Genomic DNA, 16,761 nt, shown 5'->3' on the forward strand with positions numbered 1-16,761 from the left:
TACTGGTGAAGTTTGAAAAGAAAACTGGTAGATTAATGGATCAGTATTCTCTGAAACTATCTTTGGTAACAATGATGGATTAGTATGTAAAGTGACCCTGTCTTTGTGGAAAGCCAAGTATGGTGGTTGGGATGATAAGACCCGAATCTTAGATATTCTTCTTGCAGACATCATGTCGACCAAGAATATGGTTTTCCAATAGAGAAATGTGAGTTGACAGGTAGCCACTGGTTCAAAAGGAGTCTATATAATTTTCTGCAATATCAAATTTAAGTCCCAAGGTGGTAAAGGATCCTTATAAGAGGGCTTGAGTAACAGTGTTCTTCTCAAGAAGGCTTTGTATAGCTTATGTGAAGCGAGGTAGGATACATCATTTCCAATGTGAAAATTAGAAATTGCAGCTAGCTGCACTTTTATTGTAGAATAAGCTGCCCCTTCATTAAAAAGTTGTGCTAAAATGTCTAGAATAGTGTGGATAGGAGCTAAAAAAGGATCTACATCATGTGGTTGAGTCCAATGTATGAATCTCCTCCATTTACTTTTATACAACTTTTGTGTAGACGGCTTATGAGAGGATAACAGAATATGACTCACTGGTGGAGAGAGCATAGGTTGTCTGGCTATCAATGGAACTGGAGATACCAAACTGTCAGCTTGAGACTCTGAATTTTTGAATGAGGCATTCCTGTCAGGCATGACAGAAGGTCTGGAATTGTATCCAGAATCCATGGTTTCTTCTGTAGGTGAGGCCAAAGAAAGGGAAACCAAATTTGATGAAGCCAATATGGGGCAATGAGGATTACTTCTCTCTTCAACCTGTTCGCTTTATGAAGAAATTTGGGGATTAATGGGGTTGGGGGAAAAGACGTATAATAGACCAGAAGGCAAATCATGAGTGAGAGAATCTCTTGGGGACTCCGCTGTTGGGGGGATGAGGGCAAAGTAGTTGCTGCTTTTGTTATTGAGAGGGGATGCAAAAAGGTAGCAGTAAGGCTGACCCCATTTGCAAAATATGTTTTCCACCACTTTCTGACTGAGGAACCACTTGTGAGGCATAATAAAGGGTCTGCTCAACTTGGCTGATATCATGTTTGACTTTCCCAGAATATGCATTGCTACAAGAAAGCTGTTGGATGAGATCATCCACTGCCACAATCTGAGTGCCTCTTGACATAAGGGGTATGATCTGGTTCCCCCTTGTTTTTTGATGTACCAGCCTACTGATATGTTTTCCGATTGAATCACAATTGTCCCCAGAGGAAGAGTACTCTGAAAGACTTGCAATGGTAGTAGCACTGCTCTCATCTCTAGGACATTTATGTGTGACTTGGCCTCTTGTGCAGACAATGTGCCTTGGATTGTTTTTCCCAGATAATGCCCTCCCACCCTATCTGGGAAGTGTCCGTGGTCACTGTGGCCTTGAGCAGGAACAAACAGGTAATCTTGTATAAGATGATGTGATTGAATCCACCATTAAAGATCCTTCCTGCAAGTGTTTGTGATTCATATCAGGGGTGACATGGGTTGGTGAAGGCTAGACTACTGAACTGCGAGCATCCACTGTAAGGATCTCATGTGGAATCTCACTAGTGGAACTCATACTATTGCTGTTGCCATAAAACCTAAGGCTTAAAGTACCTTTCGAGCAGATACCCTTGAATTATGTAGCAACTTTCTAACTTGATCTCTTATGGTCTTCATTCTTGATGATGGGAGATGTGCTACCATCTCAGTTATGTTTGTATTTGCTCCTCTGAAGTCCAATTCTTGAGATGGGTCTAGGTGTGACTTTTTGTAATTTACTGTAATGCTTAACAAAGAACACATTCGAAGAACCATGTCTTTTGCTTTAGAAGTAGATGCCTAGTTAGGGCGGTCATGAACCAGTCGTCTAGATATGGAAACACCCGGAATCCTTGCTGTCTCAAGTCAGCTGCTACTACTGCCATACATTTCGTGAACACTTTGGAGACTGTAGTGAGGTCAAATGGCAATAATCTGAACTGTTAGTGACTGACCCCCAGCCGGAAGCATAAATGACTTCTGGATTGCCTGTCCATCTTTATGTGATAGTACACATCCTGAAGGTTTATCAAGTACATACAATCATCCTTTTCCAAGAATAGAAGAATGGACTGAACTGTAACCACCCAGAACTTACTCCACTGAACTGATTTGTTCACTCTGGTGAGATCCAAAATTGGTCTCCAGTCTCCTGTCTTTTTTGGTACCAAAATGAACTTTGAGTAAATACAGGATCCTCTCTGGTCTGATGGGACTTCTTGGATGACTCTTTTGTCCAGCAGCCTTGGTATCTGAATGGTTGCTTGCTCCCTATGACTGGGTGGAACATCAGGGAGTTTTTTGCATTGCAGCGGTGGACAGGAAAAGGGTATAAAGTATCCTCTGGATATTATCCTCTGCACCCACTTGTCATTTGTTATGTTTAGCCAGGCTCGCAGGTACAGGGATAGTCAACCCCCAATTTCTTCTAGAGGAGAGCAATCAGGCCTCCATTCAGGACCATTGGAAGGGTTTTACAAAGAGTGTATCTCTGGACCCTTGATGATGCTGAGCTCCTCTGCCGCGGGGGCAGTGTCTTCCATCATTATTCCCCCCTCTGCCCTGGGGGAATTTTCTCCATGTGCTTGAGGAAAAGACCCTTGTGATTTTCTGAACCACATCTTTTGACTGTTCCTCTGATTTTTTGAGTAAGGTCTCTGGGGAGTGGAAAAATGAATGCCCATGGCAGAAATGGTCTTCCCATCCTTCTCACATCTGGACAGCATATCTCTGACTTTTGGGTCAAACACGCAAGTGCCATCAAATGGAGCATTCACGAATGAATATTTAAAGGACTCAGTAAAACTGCACAAGCACATCCAGGCCTGCCTCTTCATAGAGATGCCTGAACCCGCAGCTCTACCCACCCCTTTGGCTGCATGTGAAATGAGCCTCATGGAGGGGCTTGCAATAGCATGCAGGGTGGCCATCTGGGAGGTAACTGAATCCTGCACCTCTTCAGACACAGCTCCTGAAAGGGTATATGACAGTTACTTGATCAGATCCCTCTGCAATCTGGTAAAATCAGAAAGATAATTAAGGGACTTCAATGCAAAGGTCACTGAACAGAAAACATGCTTTGCACATCTATCCATCATCCTAGAATCTTTATTAGGAGGATGAATAGTAGAACTTTCTTCCGGAAGCTCATTTGTCTTGGCAGCTGCCATGATCATGGCATCTACTTGAACACCTTTTGACCAAAATATTTTATCCTCTGGTGCAGTTACTATCTTATTTGGTCTCCAGGGGGGTAGGTTCAATGGAATCTGAAGCCTCCCACTCCCGCCGAGAGATCAACTTGATGAGATCATCCGTGGGTGGGATTACTCAGGCGACAGATGGTCAGTGTCCAAAAGCCGCCAGGTACACTGACTCCTCTGATGAGGGATTTCTGGGTGTCCAGCCACCTATCTTCTAGATCTCTAGGATGTTCCCAAAGGAAACATCATCAGGAGGTGACTGTGGGGATCCCTCACCTTCATCGAGGTCAGTGTCCTTTGTAATGGATTTCTCCATGGAGTCTAGATGCTTTCTCTTACACTTCTTCTGAGGAACCTCTTCTGTGCAGAGTTCTGGGGAGGTATCAGAAGAGTAGGGTGAACCCTGTTGGGTAGCCTGGGGCTTCTAGACCTGCTGTCCCTGTTGGAGGTCTGGTCAAGACACTGGGCGCTAGGTCTGCAAGGTGAAAGACTGCAGATCTGATGGGATAGATACTGTTTGTGCAGCTGAGGCAGACATGGCTCTCTCCAAAGCCTCGAAAGCTGACTGACCCCAAGAAGTGAAGGATCCCTGATCTGGCAGGCCATGCCTATGGATCTGAGCACACTCAAACCCAGATGATAGTGCTCATGAGGCCAGAACCAGGGCCGGACTGATCTAAGCTGAGGCTCCAAGACAGAGGGATAGCTCCAAAAACTTCAGAGTCGAATCCACTGTCTCAGATCCGACCTAGCCGCCAAGACCCTGAGAGCTTTCCAGCTCCGACTGACCCGAGGAATCAGAGCAGACGTCTGAGCTGATGAAGGAAAGGTTTTTGGCTCCAATGCTGACAATATCAGATGGAACCGATCCAAAGGCTCTGAAACTTCCAGGGAAGTTGGAGGAGAAATCTGAAGAGGGGATGATGAGATTTGAAACTCTTGATTCTTAGGTGTAGGAGCCAAAGGGGACCTTGCAAAACCTTGTACCCAGAGGATCATTTTGACCATCCTCTCCACTTCATCTTCTATGAGGCTTCTAGTTGAGCAAGTTGATAACACCAATGGTGACTTCAGTCTCACCAGGAAGGGAGAAGGGACTCTGGAAGGCACTGGGTCGATGGAAGAAGAGTACCAAGTCCTAGGTAAGGTCAGAATGGGCTTGAAAGAGCTCCCTATAGGATCCAACAACAACCAATCCGACCTATCCTTTGGATCAGAGAGGCTTGGATCTGAAGCAGTCACATCTGATGGGGGAAGCCCTTGAAGTTGTCGGATCCAACAGAGTCTTATGATCTGACAGTTTAGCCACTTTAGTAGAATGCTTTGACAGCAACTTCAGAACAAAAGAAGGCATTTTTCTTCCATTGCCTGAACTTCTGGAGGACAGGGAAAAAGCTGGGCTTGACTGTTCAGATTTAAAAGTATCTTTCTTTTTTGTTTTTTTTCAGAGCCAGAAATGACCTCCCCAAAACAAGAAGGCAACACACCCTTAAGGATGAGCTTATGTCTGCATTCAACGAGGGCCCGGTGGTTGAACTCTTTGCAAATGTCACACTCCTCCTGTAAGTGAAGTGGGCCCAGACAATAAACACACAAATTATGCGAGTCACTTAACGGCATCTTGTGACAGCACTTGGAACACTTATGAAGCCAGTTGGCTTATCTGATTTGTCTGCCATAACTGTTTTACCAAACTACAAACAAAGGAAAAGAAAGAAAAATAACTTTTTTTTTGGAAAGGCTGAATATAGATATATAGGAAAATAGGATTACTAACAATAGTAGTAAAGACATACCACAGTACAGGAAAAGGGGAAGGGAGAGGCAATCACAAAAAGGTAGGTAGAAAGGACTACTAACATTAGTAGTTAAAAAGTACCTCAGTACAAGATGGAAAGGGTAAATAACTAGTGAAAAAAGGGTAGAGAAGATGTTTAATTACTTAGATTTTAAGTTTTGAACTTATTAAAGAAGAGGTCTGGTAAAAAGAAAGAAATTTCTACTTAACTGCCCAAGAGCTAAATGGAAGGACCACATCTTTGCAAGGCAGCAAACAAGATCTGAAGAAATTGGGAGAGATGCATTATGGTTAGGGTTGGGTGCTTGACAGCTAATTGGTTGCCACAAGCTATTGCAGCAGCCGAGTCAGATACAAGGGATTGGATCCAAATCCATATGTGAGGATAAAATGAAAATTGACATCAGATCCAACATTTGCTCTTAATAAAAAATGGGACCTGTGATGACAGACAACTAAAGAATTCATGATATGATGGAAATTTTTAAAATGACAGACTGTGCTGATAAAAAGAGATAATGCCTTCAGCATAATTTTAAATTTTGAGAATATGTACTTTTGAAAAACAAACAGTACAGCTTGCTTTTTCTGTTTGAACCATATTATGTAATGAATTTAAAATGTTGTACAATTATAATTCATAAAATGGACATAAAGTAACCAAGGGCTTTTCACTTTTCAAAAGTTGTTGGAAATGGCAATAAAAGATTAGACTTCGAATTTTGAATTCTGAAGTGTAAACTGGCAATAACCTAGACTCTAGATATGCACACAAGAGTTAAAAATGAATGTTGGAGTTTTTTATCTCAGCTTTCTACCTTGAATGGACTCTGCCCAGCTAAACCTAATACATGAATTAATTAATTGATACTTTTCATTACAGTCTTCACCTGTAGTGAAGGAAAGAGTTTATTCTTGAATAAGAAAATCAAATTGTCTGATATGCACAGTAAGCATAACTCGGTATCAGTGGAAACACATTTTTTCAGTACATGATTTGTAAGTAAGGTTATTTTCCTAAGAGAACAAAGTAAACTGGAAACTATTTGTTATATAAATACTGACACTAAAGAAAGAAGTTATGTACTTATCATAACATTTCATCTGTGTTGTCCATTTTCATTCCTCCTCAACCATTGGGTTTGGATCCAAACTTGGATCTGACTTGGCCATTACTACAGCTCGTGGCCAACAAACTCTTGAGCTCCTTCCAACTCATAATGCACTAATCCCTAACATACCTCAGATCTTGTTTGCTAGATGACATAAATTATAAATATTAGAATATTGTTCCTAACAAAGGAAACCATTACCTGGAGCTCCATACAAGACACAGTGGTGTCTTAATAGCATCTCATTCTTCCAGATGTCCACAATGCTAAAGGTTGGGGGTTGGCGGGTGGGAAGATGAGAAAGAATGAAAATGGACAACACAGATGGAACATTATGGTAAGTACAGAACTTCTTTATCTGATGTTGTCAATTCTCATTCATTCCTCAACCATTGGGACAGAGTCCCCAGCTACCTGATATCCTGGGTGGACTCTAAGGAAGGATGTTCATGAGAATGGCTGAACCAAAGGCTGCTCTTCCTCTCAAGACCATATCCAACTTGCAATCAGTCATAAAGGTATGAAGATTAGCCCAAGTGGCAGCTGCACATATGTCATCCATGGAATGGTTGGATAAAAATACTGATGAGGTTGCCATAGATCTCGTAGAGTGAGCTCTTAAAAGTTTTGGTAATGAAATGCCCAATTTACTATAGACAAAGGTTATGCAGTCTATTATCCACCTTGCCAATATTACCTTTGTAACAGATTTGCCCAATTTGTTATCTGCAAAGGATATAAAATAATTGATCAGATTTTCTAATGTCTTTTGTTCTGTGTAAGTAGAAACGCAATTGCCTATGAACATCCAGCAAATGTAATATGTATTCACCTCTGTTTTCAGATTTTGGGAAGAAAAACAGGCAAGTTAATAGACTGATTTATACTGAATTCTGATACCACCTTAGGAAGGAAGGAAGGGTTGGTTCTTAATGTCACCATATCCTTATGGAAAATCAGGTAAGGAGGTTTAGAGGGTAATGCTTGACCTTCTGAAATTCTTCTGGCAGAAGTAATAGCCATTAGGAATATGGTCTTCCAGATCAGAAATTTAAGATCATGTTTTCTAACTTGTTCGAAGGGGGAATGGATAAAGGCCGGCAGAACAAGGTTCATATCCCATGGAGGAGTAGGACCTTTATAAGGTGGTCTAAGTAAAATAGTACCTCTTGAAAGGCCTTGCATATCTTAGTAGAAGTTAGGGAAGAATTGCCAACTCCTATATGAAAGTTAGAGATTACTGCCAATTGAACTTTAATCTCCCTCATTAAATATTTTTGCCAAAAACTCTAGTACACTTTTTGTAGGGGCTGAAAAGGGATTAATATGTTTTTGATGCGCCCAACAAACAAAACTCTTCCACTTACTCTTGTAAATTTTCCTAGTGGAAGCTTTATGGAAAGACAAAAGTATATGATGGACAGGGTACAAAAGCATAGATTGTCTGGCTATTAATGGAAGTGGAGAAACCATGCTGTTAGCTTTAGGTTTGAGATGTTCAGTTGAATCATGTCTGTCAGGTGAGACAGTAGGTCTGGATTCAGATCCAGAATCCAAGGCAGGTAAAGAAGATGAGGCCAAAAGAAGGGAAACCAAATCTTTCAAGGTCAATAAGGTGCAATGGGGATGACTTTGCTCATCAACCTTACAGATTTCTGAAGAAATTTAAGGATCAGAAAGGTTTGTAGATAAGCACAGAAAAGACCAGAGGGCCAACCATGGAGCAAAGCATTCCTCGGTGACTCCACCATTGTGTGGATTAGGGAAAAGTAGCTGCTGCACTTGTTGTTTAGGGAAGACATAAAAAGGTCACAGCAAGGCTGCCCCATTGATGGAAAATCACGTCTGTCACTTTTTTGTTGAGAGACCACTCACGAGGTAGAAGAAGGGACCTGCTCAATTTGTCTCCTATCATATTGGACTTCTCAGGATGTACATTGCTATCAGAAAGTGGTTGCCACACTCTGATGGCTTCTCAACACAAGGCATAAGAGTGGTTTCTGCCTTGTTTGTTGATGTACCACACTACTAACTTATTGTCCATTTGGACTGCAATTGATCCCAGAGGTAGAGCATCCTGAAAGGCTTACAATGTTAAAAGCACTGCTCTCGTCTCCAGAACATTTATACGCAAATTGGCCTCTTCAGGGGAAAATGTGCCTTGGATGGTTTTCTCAGAAGGTGTCCCCCCAACACACTAAATCTGGGATGTATCCATGGTCACTATGGCTTTGGGCTGAGGAAGAATGAATAGATGGCCTTGTAGAAGCTGATCTCACCTTATCCACCACCAAAGGTATTTTTTGTATGCCTGCATGATTCTTATTTGAACTGACATCATCTGATAAAGACTTGACCATTGGGATGCTAGCATCCACTGAAGAATTCTCATAAGATATCTTGCCAGGGGAATGATAATTATGGCTGCTGACATTGACCCTAAAGCTTGAAGATTTAATTGGGCTGAAATTTTGGGATTGTGAATAATTCTTGCTTCCTGGAATCTTAATGTTTGCACACTGTTTAGGGGAAAATATGCTATCGCAATGCTGTATTGAAATTTGCTCCCATGAATTCCAGTGTTTGAGATGGACACAACTGATATTTGTTGTAGTTTATTGTGATTCCCAGAAGGGAGCAAGTTTGGAGTACCTGGTCTTTTGCTAATATGAGTAGATGCCTGGATGGAGTGGTAATGAGCCAGTCATCTAAATACAGAAACACCCTCAACCCCTGCTGTCTCAAGTGAGCTGCCACTACTGCCATGCATTTGGTAAACACCCTTGGGGGCTGTGGTGAGACCAAAGGACAGGGCTCAGAACTGGTAATGACTGGCTCCCAACCAGAAGTGTAAAAACCTTCTTGAGTACCTGTTCATTTTTATGTGATAGTACATATCTAGAAGGTCTATTGAGTACATCCAATCATCCTTCCTACAAATGGCAGAATGGACTGAACCGTAACCATCCAAAACTTTGACTGTTGAACTTGAACTGGCTTGTTCATGTTGCTGAGATCCAGAATTGGTCCCCACTCCCCTGTTTCCTTTGGCACTAAAAAGAATCTTAAGTAAGTTCTGGATCTTTTCTGGTCTGGTGGGACTTCTTGGATGACTCTTTTTTTCTAGCAGCTTTTGTATTTCCAGTGCTGATGCTTTCCTCTGATTGGGTGGAACATTGCAAAACTTTTGTGAGAATTGAGGTAGAAGGGAAAAATGAATTATATAACCTCTGGAAATAATCCTCTGCACCCAAGTGTCTTTTGTGATATCTAGCCAGGCTCACTGGTGGAGGGATAAACAATTCCTGATTGCCTCTAGAGGGGAACAATCAGGCCTCCTTTCAGGACCACTGGTAGGGCCTGACAGAGAAAGTGTCTCTAGACCCCTGGTTTTGTAGACCTCCTCTGCCCTGCCACATGGGTGGCATCTTCCATTAGCATTCCCCCCTCTGCCTCTGGAGGAACCATCTCCATGTGGATCTTGGAAAGGACCCTGAGATTTTTTGAACCACATCTTCTGTCCCCCCCCCCCCATTGCTTCCAATAAAGGTCATTTGGGGGGGTCAAAAAATGCACTCCTACAGCAGAGAGAATCTTTCCAACTTTCTCTCACCTGGAGAGCGCCCTCCACTTTGTGGCCAAGCGAAGAAGATTCATCAAAGGGAGCATTGACAAAGGAAGACTTGAAGAGCTCTGCAAAATCACACAAGCACATCCAGGCATGTCTCCTTATTGAGATGCCTGAACCTCATACCTTAAGTCTCATGGTCAAATTTAAGATAGACCAAAGGATTGCCACCTGTGAGGTTACTGAAGCTAGAGCCTCTGCAGTAGTGGTACCTGAAAGAATTTTGACAACTCCTTAATCAAATATCTTTGTAACCTTGTGAAATGTGCCAGGTAATTCAATGACCTAAGAGCAAAGGTTGCTTAAGTATAGACACATTTCTCTAACCTGTCCAAAGCCCTGGACTCTCTATTAGGGGGATGAACAGGGAAACTTTGTTCCACAAGTTCCTTCATTGTGGCCACCATCTGCTGGGGCTCACTTGCTCTAGTGTTCCCTTCCTGTCAGAGGTGTCAGAATTGTTCTGGTCTCTTGGGGATAGGTTCAATTGCATCAGGTCCCTTTCATGTCCACTGAGAGATCAAATCAATGAGCTCGTCAGTGGGTGAAGCTATGCAGGAGGTATACAGTCCAGATCCAAAGGCCTCCATAAACAATGATCCCTCGGGGGAAGGATTGTGGGAGGATGAACCATCCCATTGCTTGAGGATTTCCAAAATGTCTCCAAATGAGACATGGTCAGGTGGTGATCTGGGAGATCCTTCCCCTTCATCAAAATCTGTGTCTTCCATGATAGATTCCTAAGGGCTATCTAATTGCCTCGTTTTGCACTTTCTCTTCCAGGTTACTTCCTCAGTGGGATTTTCTATGGAAGTGTTGGAAGAGAATGTAATAACCTGCTGGGTAGCCTGGAGGTGTTGGACTGGCTGTCCCTGTTGAGTTGAATGTCAAGGCTCTTAGTGCATATACACAAGGGACATTGAAGGAAGATCCAAGGGAGAGAGACCATCCATCCCATCAGCTCTGTCTGCCCCAAAGGCAATCTACCCACAGCAGAAGCCAGAGACGAGTTGTCCAGGGCCGAGGCTCTGAGGGGCAGAGATGGCTCTGAAATCTTTGAAGTTGAATCCAAAACCTCAGATCCAACTGGGGCATTTCGGCTGTGAGATCAACAAGGCTTTGAACTCATCTGAGCTGTGCACGCAGAGAAACCTTCAGCTACTAGGACACCATTAGCCTCGGATCCAAACCAGACAGCCTTGGCAAACTCTGAGCCAAGGACTCTGAAATGAAGTGTCAAATTGGACAAGGAGATATGTACAGCTAATGAAGACTTCCTGACCCAAGGGAGTTGGAGCTGGGAGAACCCCCATCTATATCTGTGCTGAGAGAATCTTCATCATCATTCTATGCACATCGACTTCAGTGAGACTTCTGGAAGAAAGAGATGAAAAAATAGATGGCATCTTGGGTCACTGTCTCTCAAGGAAGGGAGATGAAACTGTAAAAGGAACTGGGTCTATAGCTGGGGACTATCAGACCCGAAGAAGAAACTTTGGAGATAAGTATCAGATCTGAAGGCATTTTAGGGGATGCTGAGGACATCTTGGAGCTGGACGGCTTTGGATCTGATTTAGATTTTTTGAGTGAAGGCTCCATAGAAGATGGAGTTGAAGAACCTGAATTTTTCTGATACTTTTTTAGAGTGTCCTTGGAAGCTATTTTAGGGAGGTGTGAGCCCCAGATATGGCTTCTGAAAAGGAAGTCGGATGTAGACCATTTAATATTAATTTGTTTCTTTTTGGTCCTCTATAGCTCACAGATTAAAACTTTGACATATTTCACAATTCACATTACGGTGTTCTGGGCCCAAGCAGTAGACACAAAGGTCATGGGCCTCAGAAAAAGGCAGCTTATGGCTGCATTTTTTACCATTTTTAAATCATTTTTCAGACATTGTAAAAACATGTTAATTAACAGTGAAGAAGATAGCTGGATTTTTTTAAGGGTAAGGAGGAAGAAAAAGGGAAAAAGGATACACAAGTACCAAAAATGGTACTGAAGAATACACAAACATGTGAAAAGGAATGTTAGACAAAAAAGAAGAGCTTTAAGGTTTACAGAAAATACCAGTAATGGTAAAAGAAACATGCACAATAACCAAACGGAAAATCCTCCACAGCCAAGCAAGCAAAATAAATCCACCGGAACCACGTAGAAATCCAAATAGTTTAATAAAAATCCACAAAGCTTAGTTGGTTAAGCGCTTTCACTCGTCAAGCGAGTTTCATCAGAACATTGATTAGATGCGCCTGTGGTCAATTTATATAAAATATGGCGCCAAAACAGCATTAGTACATATAAACTTTAAAAACATATGCTTTAAAATACATATTTTGAATATTTTGAATGATATGAACTAGCTAAGATATTATAAAACTATTAAATGTTCCCATCTTTCAGTTATGAGTTAATATAACGTAGCATTTTGTCATTTTATGCATGTTTCTTGTGGGTTGAACCAAACGGTTTTTTTGTACATTCAGTAATGGTAAAAGAGAATACAAAAGTATGTGCATTTAAAAAAGAAATTTGGAAGGAATGTATTATGAAAAATTCACTTACCTCTTAATATGCTCGATGGCAAAGCTGACCATGTCTATACACGATAGCGGTATTAGAGATCTGAGGTATGATTACTGCATTATGGGTAGGGAAGAGCTCGAGCATTTCAGTTGACCAGAGCTATAGTAACTGCCAAGTTGGATTCAAGGTTCGGATTTGAACCCAATGGTTGAGGAATGAATGAAAATTGACAACATCAGATCAAGAGTTTGATGTAGATAAAATAAAATATTAAATCCTTTCATCAGTTTTACCAGTAGGATATAATGTCATTCAATCATGCTGCCCTACAGGTTTTCCCATATGCAGTGAGGAAACATACAAGTTTGTTTCATCTTTCCTGTTTTATTCATCATTATTAACTCCATCTCAAAAGTTCTTTCTCTGACAATAATGGCTACCCAGAAATACATGGCATAAAATATGGTCAATGCACTCAATTTTTCATCTCTTCTTTCTGCCATAAGTAATATCCTTTCCTAGTTTCAGCCAATTAATAGAAAACTGAGATTTTAATGACAAATAATTGCATCATTTGAGAATTTAGTTTGGTTTACCTTTTAATTGGCATAGTTGTTGATTGCATGTTTTAGTATGGAAGCTGGGAATGTGGAAGATCAAAATGTTGCTTCAGTTGCACCAAGATTTCAAAATATTGAAAAACAAAATGCATAGTCATACATATAATAAAACAGCCCCTAATAACCGAAAAAGCAAACAAGAATGCAAGCATTTCGGAGGGGGCACCTTCATATTAAGTGCTTTCCCCTAAACATCCAATTACTTTTACATACAGTGAAGTAAAGGAGAATATGCCTTTTATAACACTTAACAGCCTCACACAAATAGTATGTCTCTCTTCTCCTATCATTGCATTATAATAATACTCACATGACACGCTCACACATTTATGGATTATTTAATGTATTGCCAGTTCACTTACTGCATACCTTTGGGATATGGGTAGAAACTGTAGCACAGGTCACAGGGAGTATGTACAGGTTCTGCACAGAAGGTATCAAGCTGAGAGCTGAAATGCATAACCAAGCCTGTTGTCATTGGAAAATAGAAGTTAATTTAATTTACAGCTGAGCAATGTTAGTAGGGTAACATGTAGCACACTCCTCTTTAGTGCTAGTAGATCAAAAGGCTGTGGGTTCCATTCAGGTGACTCGATTCATTTTTCAGTACTGACACTGCACCCCTAAGTGTGACATCTTTCTGAGGAGACATTAAAGAGAGGCCCATCTGCATGAGTTAGTAGAAGCTTCGATGGATGTAAAAGACCCCTTCATACTTATCAAAAACAGTAGGGGTTGCTTTATTTATGTATTTCCTTATTTATACTTCTTTACATCATTTACACATTCATATTCATAACATATTTCCAATATCTTTCTATTTTTTCAAACATCTTACAATCTATGTAAAAATAAATGATTATTTCCATTTTTAATCATTTCAAATAAAAACATAAAACTTGATTAGTTTTAATCCAACATCAGCCAGTCTTTAAAATGTCTTTATCTGTCTTCCATCCGTTCTTCCACATCCACCTATTTATTTCATCTAGCACATCTTCATCATTTCTGTTTTTGTTATACAATAATCTTTCACATCATCTTTTTCATAATTTGTCCATTTTTTCAGTTTCCATATGTCAGAATCCAACATTATATCTTTAAATCTTTCCCATTTATAATCCCTTTTAAAACTTCTGTAAAATTGTTCATGTTTTACATTCTAAAAAAACAATGTTTTGTTGTTACCTCCTCATTACACTTATCACATTTTCCTTCTTCCACTACGTTATATTTCATATTTTTCTTAACTAGTAACTTATTCAGCTGAATTCTCCACAGGAAATCCCGTTTCATAAAAGTTCTCAAACATTTTCCATCTATTCTTTGTATCATTGTTATTTACATCTGATTTTCATTTCTTCCAAGAACATACCATATAGTATTTCTCCATAATCCATCCATCCACCCATCCATGACCCCTTTTTCCCATTTTTGCATATGGGGGGGGGGGGGTTGGAGTGTCACTGCAACAGTGACAATCATCTAGAGACAAGGTTTACACCACCCTGTGGTTAGCCCCGCTGCATGGTATTTCTCCATAATGTTATACCATCATTTTCTGTTTTCATCAAGCTCATTAACTTTCACCTTCCATAGTTTTATTTTCACATTCTTTTCCTTATATCACTTCTTGTTTACCACTTTTTCCCTTGTTCACATTTCCGCATTTCTTTATAACTTACATATATTTTCCAATCATTTGTAACTCTGTCTTTTTTACATTCTTTATTACCCAGAAAAAAATACATAGATGCTAAGTACACTATAGGATTTTTTACATTTAAACCCCCTTTTTGTTTTAATTATATATCACCCTTCTTTTCTCTGAATTCAGTCTTGACCCCCATATAAAATTATAAAATATTTCTAACATCTGTTTGTATATTTTTGCTGCAAACATGTACACCCCCTAGATATGTTAATTTCTCCTAATATGTACATAGATATCATATACACTTTTTTAAATGAGATTAAAACTTCTCCTCCATAATAACATTTTTTTCCTGGCATTATTTCTCAATGTTCTACTGGATTTCATGCTCTCCAAATTTTACTCCTAATACATGTATTTTTTCCTCATATAATATATTCCACTTAATGTCTTAGGTTTCAAAAAAAACTTTACTTTTTTGCCTTATTTAACTGTGCTCCAGCTTTCTTTAATAATTCCTCTACTCATATCACCACTCTACTTATCCATATTATATTTAGCCGCAATCACTACATCTTCTATACATGACAGACAGATTGGTATTATAACTCCTTTTCCCATCTCACATTTTGCTTTTTTCATTTCACACATAAATAAGCATTAACTAGGCAGTGACGTCCATACCCACCAAGTTGTACATTGTACATTAGCCTTTTTTATGAAGGTCACAGATGTATATATTTGTCTCAGGCTGGTATTCCTGGCAAATACAGACATCAGACTGCTGTGCAGACCAACATGTAAGGGTGGTGGTGGGAGTCCATATAGGAATTTACACAAATAAAGAACAGGATCTGCCAAGTTAGGCACCCTCTCAATTCACTGCACCACAGTTATCAGTATGATTCAGTCATAGTCCATGGGACATTAATGACCTGTGACATACTTCCCTGGACTATACAAAGAGAGACACTGCTGATCTGTCTAATATGAATCTCAGGCAGGTACATGTTTTGCATTGAGCAGCATTCTACCTTCACCAAAGATTATTGTAGACACTGTTAACACACCAGGGAAAAAAACACTTATTTTATGTCTAGCACCAAATATCTGTGTGTGTGGTCTGGTAGGCCAGTGGAAACACAGTTGAAGAAAGTATTAGGAAATTAAGAGAGAAAGAATACAACCCAAGCTGTGGAGGTAGACCCTTCTTGATCCAAAAAAAAATTAAAAATCTTAGTTCTTGGTTATCTACAAAAGCATCAATAAAAAAGTTTATAAAAGTTTTCTTCTTGATCTTAAAATTAGCAAATAAAAAATGTAGTCCAAAGTCATCTAATAATAGTATCTTTATTGGAATAACAGCTTTAGGCAGATTTTTAGAGTATTGTGATTTTTTTTAAACTCTTCTCTTACATATCTCTCTTTCTTGCCCTGTTATTCTTGAAGAAATACTATAAGTCTAAATATAATTTATTGTTTAACCTTTAACTTTTACATGTATTGTGAATTTAAATATTGTTGTTGTTTAACTTTTTGGAGCTTTTCTTCCCAGACTTTTAATGAAAAGTGGTCTTGCAAGACCCAGTCAGACCGGCTGGGTAACCAAACATACATGAATAAATAAATACTGAAACTGTATACATTAAGTACTGCTGTACAATTTTATGCATGCTGTTTGCATGTCTACCTGATACGTTTACATCATATTCTTATTTTTGCATCTTGACTCAAGCTATGACTGAAATGGATCTACTGTCTATTAATTATTGTTGAAATGGATCTTCATTGTACTAGACACACCATTCTAGTTAATATTCATTAAATAAATAAATGCTCTATAGCTTGATAGTAGATGCCTTTAAAGTTTTGCTGGAAATAGTGACTGTGGGGAGCACAGACTATCACAGTATGAACAGGCTTTCTGAGGCCATTAGCCAATTAAAAAACAGCAACAGAAGAATGCCTCACAAGTTATAGGAAAGAAACCATGACAAATGCATGTATATACCCTACCCAACAGACACTTATCAGAAATAAGTCTCTAACAGACTACAGGCAGAGGTGCTACCTGATATTGATATATATATATATATATATATATATATATATAAAAATCTGGTAATACATCGATTCACTAAGTGCACCACATAATTA

Source organism: Protopterus annectens, chromosome 11.part0, assembly GCF_019279795.1.
Source record: "Protopterus annectens isolate FY-2018-M chromosome 11.part0, PAN1.0, whole genome shotgun sequence".
In the NCBI taxonomy this organism is placed as follows: domain Eukaryota; kingdom Metazoa; phylum Chordata; order Ceratodontiformes; family Protopteridae; genus Protopterus; species Protopterus annectens.